The sequence below is a fragment of the Meleagris gallopavo genome, unplaced genomic scaffold, assembly GCF_000146605.3.
Source record: "Meleagris gallopavo isolate NT-WF06-2002-E0010 breed Aviagen turkey brand Nicholas breeding stock unplaced genomic scaffold, Turkey_5.1 ChrUn_random_7180001881244, whole genome shotgun sequence".
Classification (NCBI taxonomy): Eukaryota; Metazoa; Chordata; class Aves; order Galliformes; family Phasianidae; genus Meleagris; species Meleagris gallopavo.
In genome coordinates, this window is record NW_011145425.1 from 49,833 (window position 1) to 50,265 (window position 433).

Consider the following 433-nt stretch of genomic DNA (forward strand, 5'->3'; position numbering starts at 1 on the left):
CCGCGTCCTGGCCCAGCACCGCCGTCACGCTGCGCTGCACCTCCACCACGCCGCCGTCGCAACCTGCGGGCAGGGGGAGCAAAGATGGGCACCGATGTGAGCGGTGCATCACCGGGCGCCATTCTGCACCGCTTGGTGCATGCGTGGTGCGTGATTTTGCATGGTTGTGCATGGTTGTGCACGCCTCCTCACGGTTGTGCATGCTTGGTGCATGCGTGGTGCGTGATTTTGCATGGTTGTGCATGGTTGTGCACGCCTCCTCACGGTTGTGCATGCTTGGTGCATGCGTGGTGCGTGATTTTGCATGGTTGTGCGTGCTTGGTGCACGCTTTGCGTGTTCTTTGTCCATGGCTGCACATGCTTGGTGTGTGATTTTGCATCGTTATGTGTGGTTGCTTGTGCACGGTGCATGATTTTGCAAGGCCGTGCATGG